General features: G+C 39.7%; 1 protein-coding gene across 5 annotated transcripts in view; it reads right to left on the bottom strand.

The window, feature by feature from the left end:
- The window catches only part of LOC126354868 (histone deacetylase 5), a 595,379-nt gene extending 583,813 nt beyond the window's left edge, over positions 1-11,566 (bottom strand). For 3 of the 5 annotated variants that reach the window (XM_050004862.1, XM_050004865.1, XM_050004864.1), the window contains exon 1: positions 11,395-11,550. The gene's annotated coding sequence lies outside the window, so the exon portion shown is untranslated. Of the gene's footprint in view, positions 1-11,394 lie in introns of all 5 variants that reach the window. The other 2 variants (XM_050004863.1, XM_050004868.1) reach the window with 2 other exon arrangements.
- Between the last annotated feature and the right edge of the window lie 1,236 nt (positions 11,567-12,802).

The following is a 12,802-nucleotide window of genomic DNA, read 5'->3' as shown; positions in this document are numbered from 1 at the left end:
GGACTCTAGCTGGTGTGAACCAACACACTATCATAGCAGAAAATTTGGAACGATCTTCTACCTCAAGATCAGAGATCCCAGCCAAATCCAAGTCCTTTAGTACTTCATTAAGCCACAGACTAACAGTCTTGTAGCTTTTAACCAATAAGATCTTCTTGGTAAGCCTTTTGTTGTTCATTCGTTGTAGGTGCCCATAGAACTGGAGCCTCCTACATTTCACACTGGTGTTGGCTGATTCTAACTGTTGATACAGTTCAGAATTAGACTTCAATCGGTAGGTTCCATCTGGGAGCAATCTCACGCCATGAATTTTTCTCAGAATACATCTTTCGGCTTTCTCCAGGTCATCCATTGTGCATTTTCTGTTCATTAAGAGGGTCTCTGTGGCATACAGAAACTGTGGTCTGACAGCAGTTTTGTAATGACAGACCTTAGCACTCTTCGTAATGCACTTCTTGTTGTACAGAGTGTGGGACAGGTGGTATGCTGCGTTGAGTTTGTTACGACTTTCTAAGATGGAGGTGCCATCTCTACCATTGGGGTGGACCCATTCACCAAGATAACGAAAGCGACTGACCCTCCCAATCAATCCATGTATAGTCTTCAAAGGGGTGTTACTGGAGTGCCGGTTCTCAATGTATTTGGTCTTGTCATACGATATTTGTAATCCTGACTACACCACTATCTCATACATAGCTTGAACAGCAATGACAGCATCCTTAGAGTTGTTGGTTAAGATTGCAATGTCATCTGTGAAAGCACGGCATCTTATCTCGATTCTTGCAGTCCCTGCTCTAACGGTAACTGATTTGATTCATAGATTCTTCAGCGCACATTCCCAGGTTTTGATGACTTTATCAAGCACCAGATTAAACAGAATGGGTGATAGACCATCATCCTGTTGTACTCTGGTTTTGATGTTGAAACTCCAAAATAGTTCTCCTCTGAACTTCCCTTGGAGTTTGTATCCGTGAGAGTCTGTTTGATGAGGATGTGTGTGTTGTAATCCACACCTCGTTCTTGGGTTACTAAGAAGAGTATTTGGCAGTCGATGGAAACATAAGCTTTCGCAAAGTCAACGAAAACCATGATGATGTTCGTACTCATGTTTTGTTTTAGTTGGAGCATGGTTTCAGATTGAAGATCTGCTTAGTACAGGGCCTTCCATGTCGAAATCCTCCTTGATATTCACCAATTGTTTGATCACACTGACTTTCTATATTGTCCAGTAAAATCTTGGAGAGCACTTTGTATCCTACTGGCAGCACAGAAATCCCCCGGTTGTTGCTGACATCGCTGCAATCGCCTTTCTTATGTAAAGGGTGTATGATACCTAATTTCCAGCCATCAGGGATCCTGCCAGACTCCCAACAGTTGGCCAAAATCCTGTATAGGGCCTCTGTGGTCCTGTTTCCACCTCCTTTTAGAGCTTCTGCAATGATGCCATCTTCCCCGGGTGCCTTGCAGTTTTTACGATGGTTGATGGCATTAGCCACTTGCTGTATAGCTGGTGGGTTAGATGGTAGGTGTATCTCTCGAGGATCTTCAACAGGCAGTCTTTCTGTGGGCTCTTCACAATCAAGCAACTGCTCAAAATAGTTTGTCAAAAGTTTCACGTTCTCGCGGTTATTAGTGACCAGTTCCCCGGCCGTATTCTTAAAGTGAAGGCCTTGTGGTTTATAACTTGAGAATTCCTCTTTGAAGGCCCAATAAAAGTTCCTGGTACTGTACATTTTAAATTCTTCACTCAAGTTTTCCAGCCTTGATCGATCGTAAGATCACTTCACACGCCTGATATTCTTCCTTGTCAGTTTCCGCGCCATTGTGAAATTCTTCCAGTCTTCTTGTCGTTTAATCCAGTTCCACTTCCTCCAGGCTGTGGCACGCTCATCAACTGCAAGGTCACATTCAGAATTCCACCATCTATGACGTCGCTTCCTTCTAGGTTGTCCGGGTTTACTGGTCGCCTCGCTTACAATGGACCTGTTGGTTCCAATCTTTCATTTCTTTTTGCATTATGTCAGTTTTCAAGCGTTCTTTATTCTCTGCAAAGAATTGGGGATCAATCCTTGGAGGAATTGTTGTACGAGGTACCTTTCGATAAGGTAGTAGTATGGTCTTTAATTGTGTGAAGAAATGGTCATTGTCAAAAATGGTTCAAATGGCTCTGAGCACTATGGGACTCAACTGCTGTGGTCATTAGTCCCCTAGAACTTAGAACTACTTAAACCTAACTAACCTAAGGACATCACACACATCCATGCCCGAGGCAGAACCGCGAGACCACCGCGGCCGGCGGTCATTGTCAACATTCCAACCTTTGCGTACTCTGACATTCATGATCTCTTCCCTACTCTTTACACTGATTGCAAGATGATCGATTTGAATGATCCAACAGTAGTGTTTGGTGCTTGCTATGTGGTCTGGTGTCTCGTACACATGATCTTCAACTGAAACAACCTACGCAGTTCAATTACGCGTTTCGGCGCAATATTTAAAAAAAAAAAAAAAAAAAAAAAAAAAAATATCACTCGTTAGCGGAAAATAGCAGCAGCGCGTGGCAATATGGAACGACGTACCTGCTAATACAATGGTTTCTCTAAAGGACAATTCGCTGCTTACGGGAAAAAAGCAAAGAAAGAAACTTATAGCAATAGAAAAATACAGTACGTGGCTGTTCGTTATGGGGACGTATCTAGAACGAGAACAATTTTGAGGTTGCGTCAATGGAAAAATATCGGCTGTAAATGTTGGAACAGTGATACGGTCGTAAGTTATAACAGCAAATGACAACTTACCAGTAAAATGGATAGAATCTTCATATATAGATTTGTTTACGGGCAACAAGAAAGCTAGAACTGAAGTAGAGCATATTCTGCATGTACCTCAACTAAGCACAAATCTACTATCCATTAGTAAAGTAATAGAAAATGCCCATTAGATATTATTCGACAGGGAATGCTGTCGTATTGGCGACAAATCCAAAAATGTAGTTAGTAGTGCGTCATTAACAAATGGAATGTACTGGCTAGACCAACCATACGATCGGACTTTTGAAACAAAATCAATAGTGCAGTCAAACACTGCAGATCTGTGAAATAAAAAGACTAGGTTATCTGCAGTCCAAAGAGATGCATGCACTACGCATAGGTCCAGCTTGTTGCATTTCGCGTGAGAGCAATTAATGCTAGCCACGGAAATTCTCGAGCCATTACACTCAGACTTGAGTGGGCAGCAACTACGTCAACTGGAGGAGCCAATTAATTTCCTACTCTAACTGACGACTATTCCAGGGTTGTTTTTACATAATCTTTCGGAATAAAAAGTACCACAGCTGACTCGAGACTTTAAAAACCTAACTGAAGGGAAAGTGGGAAAAAGGATATGCACTCCACGCACTAATAATTGGAGAGAATGTGAGGATGATAATCTGATAAACCTTGTTAGGCAAGAACAAAACTCAGCGGCTGAGCGATTTAATACAACAGGCGAAAACGCAAGATGTCTGCTCTTCGAAACAAAATTATCAAATAATAATAATAATAATAATAATAATCTGTAATAAAAACCAGGCAACTAGCGCGAAATTTTCGCACTTTTATAGTTTTAAATAATGAGAGTAATAGAAATAAGTGTAATCGTTGGGATATGTATAGTTATGCGAATGAAGAGAGAAAATTGTTTAACTCTCATTAACTGCTTGTAATTCCTAACTTTCGACAGTAATATCTCCATTTGTCTGTTGCTGAAGAGAAGATGAATGATAATTATGAATATAAAATACAAAAACGTAAATAAATGCGATCTGTATAGCTTAGAACGAAGTGTCGCTTTTTACCTAGTACAGCCTATCACTGAGTCCACAATAACCTCTAATTGTATTTTGAGATTTTCATTGCACTCTGTACGTTATTTGAGCACATTTGGCCTTGGTAACAATAAGTAAATGGCAATTAAAGGCGACGATGACAAAAATTTTTCTCGTTTCGGAAAGTATATTCGTTAAGAAAAGTCAGCTCGCCCGAAGGCCAGAGATAATGGGCTACCGCAGTGGTCACGGTTATTATCTGTGACAAACTTGTATACAAATTACCCAGTTAAGTACTTTACAACAAATAAAATGATATTTGTAATAAGATAATATGGAAAGGGTGTCTCTTATACGTTAGCTTCGTAAAATATTGGTATTAAAATGGACATAAATGATGCCTTTTTGCCTATGATAGTTAAAAGTGTTTTATGTTAAAATCTTACGCAAATAGTAAGTTTTAACACAAAATCGGTCTGCAACGTCACAAGTCGATTAAAAAACCTGTCTAAAACAACAGTGATGATGATGATGACTATAATAATAATAATAATAATAATAATAATGTATGAAACACCGGTGTGTGCAAATCTTTCAACTGGACGCCACTCCGGTAATCAGACCGTCAGCCGTACAAGTTGAATCTGAGCCCGACGTTGCTTCACTTATGTGATCAGGACTTGGGCACTAAAACGCAAGACTCCTGAAAAAGCTTGGACAGACAAGAATCAAATCTTAGACTTCTCCAGTATAAATTAGAAATCGAGCCACAGAAACCAAGTCAATTGTTTATCCCACTGGCAGAACATGAGCAGAACTATGAGGTAAATTCAAACGAAACCTGGTCAGTGATTCTACCTTTGCCTTACACGTAAGGTGGCATCACGTAACTGCGGGTATGGTGGCGCCATCTATTCGTAGACTGACGCGTGCGCACCGTTTGACGTTGCATTTCGCCAGTGTGGTTTCACGCCGAAGAGAAGGGGTCACACAAGTTATCGTCCACTACCGAACATGCAGGCGAGTAAGCAGGAACGAGGAGTGATTCGATTTTTGGCGGCGGAGGGAATTGGAGGCCGTGAAGTATATCGAGGGATGAAGGCTGTGTACGGTGAGTACAGTCTAAGCCGTTCAAGTGTTGTGGAATGGCGCAAACGATTCCTTGGGGGGGGGGGGGGGAGGGGGGGGGGCGTCACTGGAAGATGATGCTCGTCCTGGACAGGCTCATCGTGTCATCACACAGGAAATGGTTGCGGAAGTGAATGCTTTAGTCTTGGATAACCGCAGAATCACCGTGGACGAGATCCATCGGTTACTAGCTATTAGCGTAAGCACCGCCCACACCATAATGCATCAACACCTAAAATTCCGAAAAAGCTGTGCGCAGTGGGTTCCGCACCAACTGCCCGCCGAACAGCGCAATACTCGAATGGCGCTGTCTTTGAGTCATCTGCAACGTTATCATGAGGAGGAATACGGCTTTCTGTTACGTATTGTCACAGGTGACGAAACATTGTGTCACCATTTTGAACTGGAAAGCAAGCGTCAGAGGAACCAGTGGAAACATGCGACTTCAGCACCCCCAAATAAATTAAAGGCCGTGCACAGCAGTTCTGGTAAGGTCACGATGTCCTTTTTTGACCACAAGGGCCCACTGCTTGTCGAGTCCCTGGAACGGGAACCACCAAGGCGTGTTGTCCAATGGCATTATCCTCTTACATGATAATGCCCGCCCACACACAGCCAATGCGGTGAAGACGACGTTGCAGTAGTTTCGGTGGGAAACGCTGGAACATCCACCCTACAGTCCCGACCTTTCAACTGTGTAACTTTCATGTGTTTGGACCGCTAAAGCTATTCGCGGACATCGATTCGCAACGGACGACAAAGTGTGTGGCTAGATCCAGGTCTGGATCCGACAGGAGCCTACTAGCTTCTTCAAGGATAGAATCGTCCGGCTAGTATTGCAATGGGACAAATGTGCCAACAGTTTTGTCGACTATTTTTGAGTATGTGTACTGTGTATAACTACATATTTGAGTTAATAAAAACGTTACCGTTATTTTACACTAATGACCGGGTTGCATTTGAAAGCCTCATTGACTGAACTAGAAGAAATTGGACCGGAACCTGAGATTATCGTATGATGATGAGTACTTGCTGCAATGAGGAATCAAGTACAGGAAAACAAATAATGATAACTAGCAACTACAACAACTTGAGCAAATACGAAAGTCATCAAGAATTCTACAGCAAAAGAAGACCCATAACTTCGTAGCATATCACCCTTAACAGTCAACTGACTCTGACCCTATGTCACTGGCAGAAGCAATGGCAAGCACCGCTGGAAGCTGGATGAAGGCAACACAAGAAGTGTTAAAATCTCACAAAGATAACGACATATGAGGGTCTGCCGTTTTACCTTCAGATAAGAAGTCAATAAATGCTAGTAATAAAACGTTGTACTCGAAAGCAAAGCCTGATCTATGACGAAAAACATGCACCAGTTATAAAATACAGCCCTAACTCATTAAGGTATTTATGTCATGTGGCTACTAAACATGATCTTGACGTTTGTCACCTGGAGGCGTCGTGGCTTTTTTGCAAGGAGATTTACTAGAAGAGATTTGTGTAACAGTACCAGCAGTCTAGTCGAAACAGGTACGAAGGCACGGAAAGATAATGGTATCAAAAAACTACAAAAAGATAGTGTATGGATTTAACCAAAGTGGCTGCTGCTGGTATATGAAATTGAGGGTCAATCGAAGGGTCCGACTCCATTTGTTTGCTTTGACCCACGACAACTGTGTTGGGTTATACAATGTCACTGAGACATGGTTGATTTGAGGGAGGGGGACCAAATAGCGAGGTTTTAGGTCCCGTCTGATTGGGGAAGGAAGTCGGCCGTGCCTTTCAAAGGAATCATCCCGGAATTTGTCTGAAACGATGTAGGGAAATCAGGGAAAACCTCAATCAGGATGGCCGGACGCGGGTTTGAAGAGTCGTCCTCCCGGATGCGAATCCACTGTGCCAACCACTGCGCCACCTCGCTCGGTCCAAGTGTTTGAACTGGATTGTGTTTGCAAAGGGCATGATGGACTTGGACTAAGCGGTGACACATTAGAAAGTGTCGGATGTTTATGTTTCTAAATTGTTTGTGAGTGATGTTCGTGCGGCACTGAACTTAGGGCTGTGTGTTACCAGATTTTTGAATGCTATTTTAGTTATTAGCAACAGATTTGCTTTTGGTTTTCAGATTGTTTATTCGTCGTGTTGTTAATGGTTTGCAAGTTATTTTTTGTGTTTTGTTTAGTACTACGTCGGCACGTCCATGCAAGGAAATTTGATAGTTGTTCGTTGGTTGCTGCTATGGGTATTAATATGGCGTCTACAATTAGATTTATCCAGTTATATGGCATGTTGGCGGAATTTGCGAAGTGTCAGCAGTGCGCGGAATTTATGAAACTGAGCGAAATCTCCACTTCTCAAACCAGGGACGGGTGTAAGAAATGGTGGGTTTCAATAATGGTTGTTTCTGGTTTCATTTGGTGTGTGTGTGTGTGTGTGAGAGAGAGAGAGAGAGAGAGAGAGAGAGAGAGAGAGAGAGAGAGAGAGAGATATGTGCCGACCAAGATTTGTCTACTGACTTTTGGTGGTAAGTACGTTTTCATGTTTTTTAGTCTTTATTGTACGAAGTGTAGCGTGTTTTTTATATTCGTAATTTTCTTGATGGTTATCTAAATTTATGTAGTTTTTTAATGATTTTGTAGTTTGTCTTGGCAACTTTCATAATTTAAACTGATAGATATTGTGGAGTCTGTTGTTATATCGGTCTGCATGGTTTTGATAACGGTTCAGCTAATTGTTGGTTTTTGGTATTCGATGTCTTCGTTGATCAAATAACGTATACATTCCTGTTGTGTGATTTTTTGTATTTTGTCGGTTTATTTGCATTATTTGTTCTGGAAATGTGGCATGATTCTTAAGTGTTGAATATTTCGCTAGTCGCCACCCTGAATCCCCAACTTCCGCAATTGTTCCGCTAAATTCACTTTATTGCCGGAGTGAAAAGGTCGCTTCGGGTGTATTTGGTAACATTATGGTCGTCATATTGCGTATTCTGGAGAAATGAGTGTCTGCCGTCACGGGAATTCGGAATTTTCAGTACTGCCGAAATTAGACACAAACTTCAAAAGGTCAATTGCTGACCCTTGTGTCTATTACAAAAATTAAGATTCACACATTTAATCGTTGCTGTTTATGTATATGATATGCTATCTTCTAGTAACAATGTGTGAAAGGAAGATATTTTGAAAAACAAACTAACAGCAAGATTCAAACTGAAAAATTTTCATAGAGTTACTGTTTACCTATCTAAATTACTAGGAACTGCAAAGAAGATTGTTTGTGGATAGAGCATATACACTACAAGTACCAAATTCTCAACTGATCCAGTATGAAAGAATGTAGTCCAATAACTACCCTCACTCACGATATGAGTTCAGAACAAGAAAATATTAAGATTGATTGACTGATAGATTGATTTGAAGGAGGGGACCAAATAGCAAATTCATCAGTCCCATCGGATTAGGGAAGGATGGGGAAGAAATCTGCGATGCCCTTCAAAGGAACCGTTCCAGTATTTGTCTGAAGCAATTTAGAGAAATCACAGAAAACGTAAATCAGGATGGCCGGACACAGGTTTGAACGGTCATCCTCCCGAATGCAAGTCCAGTATCTACTGTGCCACCTTGCTCAGTGAAATTATTAAGAATGTCTCATATCATGAAATTGAAAACTGACATCTGATTATCAGTTTAGATCACACAGAACAGTGATGGCCTGGCAGAGTAAGAAACAGAGATTAAAATAAATGCCTTGCTTACTAAACTACCTTTTGTGTTGCTGTGGTGCAACTATGTCTTTACTTCACATAATATACCATGCAAGAGTTGGTATTGCAGTTTTTCAATTGTTGAAACGCGTGTAGCGAAAGGTTATATAGGCCTACCGTTTTTACAAAAACATGACTGCAATTATATGAGATGAAGGAGAGTAAAATGAAGCAGTAGTAGACAAGAGAGTGAGAAAGGGTTGTAGCCTATCGTTGATAATATTCAATATGTACATAGAGAAAGCAATGAAGGAATTTAAAAAAAAGACAATTTGGGCAAGGAATTAAAGTTCAGGGACAAGAAATAAAAACGTTTGAGGTTTCACTGATGACACTAATTCTGACAGAGACTGCAAAGGACCAGGAAGAGCAGTTGAACAGAATGGATAGTGTCTTCAAAAGCGATTATAAGCTGAGCATAATTAAATGTAAAAAAAGGGCATAATAGAATGTAGTCGAATTAAATCAAGCAGTGCTGATAAAATTAGATTTGGGAATCAGATACTAAATGCAGTAGATGAGGTTTGCTATTTAGGCAAGACAGTAACATAATGGTTGAAGTAGAGAGGTTATGAAATGCAGACTGGCTACAGTACATCAAATCAGCAGCCAATTTAAACAAATGTATTTTCCATCTTGTCTTTAGTACAGTTCATTGATTAGTATGGGTTGTAAAATAAAATAAAACTTCTATATTTTAATATGTAAAGGAAGGAAGGTAGGCCGGCAGATATAAAACTTCCAAAGAAGTCAAAACTACCATCTGATGATGGGCTCAGGCCTGAAATTAGTAGTGGTGAAATAATCTATTTAAAATCTCTGAGGTTAGTTTGGTATTGCAGTGTGGTGTGGGGTATAGAAATTCTATAAGCAGACCAAGGGATGAATACATTAAGGAAGTTCAAATGGATGTAAGATGCAGTAGTTTTTGGGAGATGAAGAGGCTTGGACAGGATAGACTAATGCAGAGATTTGCAGCAAACCAAACTTGGGATTGAAAACAACAACAATGTGTCCAATAAATGTTCTTCGTTCCAATAAGATACCACCTGTAAATTACTCTGCCAACAATACTTATAAATTATGAATTCTTCTACAGTTGTTACATTTCCCTATGGGTTAATTCAATGGATCTTGGCACAACTGGATCAGTGCAGAGACGCTCTTTCTTTTACATAAGTGGTGTACAGATCTTCTTTCTTTTAAAAGAAAAATACAAAACCAATCACTTTATTCTAATTATCTTGTTGGCCTTGTAGAGCCATGTTGTATGACTTATCTCAGCAATATATGGAAATAACAATTTTCCTGGTTTCATCCGAATCACCACTCTCACTATCCTATACTACCACAAAATCTTTTAATTAACAGTTGCAGCTAGTTTAGTACACCACAACAGAGGCTTATACCAGAAATGTGCTTCCAGGCAACAATAAGGCCCATGGTGGCATATTATCTGACAGACATTATGAGTCTAATACTAATTCTTAAGCAATATGGAACCTGAAATACGAATTTCAAACTATCCCAAATAATTTATTTTCTATGGCTACCAAAGTTACATATCATACTTACAATTACTATTGTAATGCAGTGATTAAATCGTTTTCTAGCAGCACAAGAATTCTTATCTTTAGCATATATTTATGTTTGGCGTTTATCATTCATTAATATTTCAAACACCACAAAGAAGATGCCCACTTTTGTGACACTGAACATCTAATATATTTTGGTAATACACGAAGGCAATACAGAATATCTACTATCACATGACTACATAACCTTTTGCACATAAAGTACACAGATTTTCAATTCAGAATGAAAAACAGCAGCAAATTTTTTCTCCAGTCCATATACAGCATCACTTGGAAGTATTCTTCTTTCTATAGGAATCAAACAAAGATACCTCTTCTGTTAAAACATTGTTCCCCTACGTTTTCCAAACGTTCACATTTGTACAGTAGTAGCGACTTCGAACGATGGTATGATTTATAAAAACAGATGATTAGTCTAACGGAGCTGACTAACGCGTATCGTACAACGAAAGCCCTGGAATTTAAACGTTTAGAGTAGAAGACCGCGCCCATTAATATTTCAACTGAAGGATGGTCAATATCTCTCTTACCTTCTCAACATACGCACACAAAGACAAAGGTTTGTTAATCTAATATTACAAATGGATAGAGTTTAATGCTTCCGCATAAATTCCGTGTCATTTCAAACAACAATCTGCAGCTTCTATCCGCTAAGTATACGACAGATTTCACGGCGAACGATGCCACCTGTTTACAACGCCTCTCTAAAAACGCCCACTGTAGTAAATATACCGAATCGATGAGTATACAGTGCAATCTTATCCAACATACAATCATTTTATTTTATTAAATGACGAACAACTGCATATTACTATTGTTTACTGACACATTATACTGAGTAAAAGCAATTTGTAAACAAGCAGTCACTAGCTGTCTTTTAACGACGAACAAATTAGTTAATCTGCCTTCAAGAAGTATAACATTCAAAAATTTGACAAATTCACCCAATAATCCTGGTAATTAATTCGGAAAACTGGCAAAAAAAAAGACTCCTGACCAGTTTCTTAAAACGGGAGTAGATTAAATGTCGCAACAAACTTCCAGACGTTCATTTTTTATTAGCTATGAAATAACAAGCGGTAAATTGGAATTCATACCTGCGATGTCAGTATGGCAACTCCACGCTTGTCGACTTTCAGGTGTAAATCCAGAAAAAAATTACGAACTATTATCCACTTCGAAACTACAAAGCTGTTTTATCACTAATATCCACAATAAATACACAAGCACAAAAACAATTCTATGCCGTTGCCAACTACTGCCCTCTATACTCAGGAAATTAATCGAACAGAAGAGCCAACATACTGAAAATAAATTATTATTCTTCAAATTACTTTAGTACAATGAACATACTGAATTATTTTAGAGTCAGCACGCATTTTATATGTAAACATGAATTTTCACCTTAAACAAACATGTCGAGAGAAATACGGGTGACATGACATTATTTTGAATGGCGACTACTCTGAACACCAGCTGAAACCAAAGAATTGGTACTGTAGAAACTGCGCAACTTGTGACAAGTAGTAATGGAATGTAACAACTGATTATTGTTTTGAAGGTTCCTGACTTTACGAGAAAGTGTGATAACTGCATACTGACGCACGCACACTTTACAGTTAACCGAAAAAGTTAAAAATGCCATTAGATTGGATATTCGGCAGTAGGAAGAAAAGTGAACAAGAGCAATCCGGCCAAGATTCACAGGCGAAACGAGACGATGGTGAAGACGATTTCGTTATGCTTTCACAGTCGTTGGCATCTCAGTCATCAGATACTGGAGGTCCACACCTGCCCTATTCACTGGCGCCTGTATCAACTTCTGTCGCACGGGATAAGCACCAACAAGAACCAAGTCAGCAGCAGCAAAGTTTATTGCACGGAGTGCCGTTTAAGTTGACATGCAGTGGTTCGTTCGAAGACGTGGAGTCCATTACAACATTACACGTGCGCACAACTCAGCACTTGTCATTTATTAAACAACTTCTGAGTTCGAACTCTTTTGAGTATACTTTTTCACTTGAAGACGGCGTTGTCAGGCAATAGCACTTATGTGAAGCTGGAGCAGCCTGCCAGTCACGTTTTATTTTAAAAACAATCATCATTTCATTGACGCATTAATGTGGTTTGTGTATGATGATGTAATTGAATGTAGGCCTATTTCAGTTGGAAAAATAGAGTAAGATTCTAAAATAGACCGCATTGTCTTTTGCTTTAATAAAGACTGACTCCATGAAGTTATGCAATATGAATCTAAATCAGCATACATTGTGTCTTTGAAATGAAGTGTCCCATAGTTAACTATTATTGTGATGTAGCTCTTTTATTGTCTGTGGATGTAGCAGCAAGGTACTACTGACATTTATTTAACAGAAACTGTTCTAATTGTTATACTCTTCTATCAATCCAGTATGATTCCAGCGATAAAGACTACATTTTTTCACGTCATGTAGTAAGGAAGTTGTTCATAATGTAGCCAAACATCTGTGTGTACAGCTATGAAGA

Source organism: Schistocerca gregaria, chromosome 3, assembly GCF_023897955.1.
Source record: "Schistocerca gregaria isolate iqSchGreg1 chromosome 3, iqSchGreg1.2, whole genome shotgun sequence".
Lineage (NCBI taxonomy): Eukaryota > Metazoa > Arthropoda > Insecta > Orthoptera > Acrididae > Schistocerca > Schistocerca gregaria.
The sequence above is the reverse complement of the archived record's forward strand: the minus strand, read 5'-3'. Positions and strand labels throughout refer to the sequence as shown.